The sequence below is a fragment of the Eulemur rufifrons genome, unplaced genomic scaffold, assembly GCF_041146395.1.
Source record: "Eulemur rufifrons isolate Redbay unplaced genomic scaffold, OSU_ERuf_1 scaffold_246, whole genome shotgun sequence".
NCBI lineage: Eukaryota > Metazoa > Chordata > Mammalia > Primates > Lemuridae > Eulemur > Eulemur rufifrons.
In genome coordinates this window covers 102,117-102,500 of record NW_027183028.1, presented here as the reverse complement: position 1 = coordinate 102,500, position 384 = coordinate 102,117, and positions in this window count along the sequence as shown.

Below are 384 nucleotides of genomic sequence, written 5' to 3'. Positions count from 1 at the left end.
GGGAATCGGCTGCAGACGCCATGGCCCCGGGTCGACCACATGTTGCTCTGGGGTCCACCAGATGTCTCTGGCGAATTGGGGCCCTAGGTGCTTGTGACGGTGTGGTCACTAGGTGTCGCTCTGGGCTCAGTATTCTTCCTTCTCGCTGTGACTTTGGTCTCTTTTTTTCGAAATTTCTTTCTTTCTTCCTCTTTTGCCCTGTTTCCATTTTCCCTTCTTAATCTCTTTCTCTCTTTTTGTTGCTTTTTTTCCACGGCAGATGGGTGATGTGTGTGTGGAGGAAACGCGGCGTCAGGGAGAAGACACATCTCACACGTGCTCGGGAACACCCGATCGTCACGCTTCTGAGTACCGACCGATGGATCTGGTCCCGAATTTTTTAAT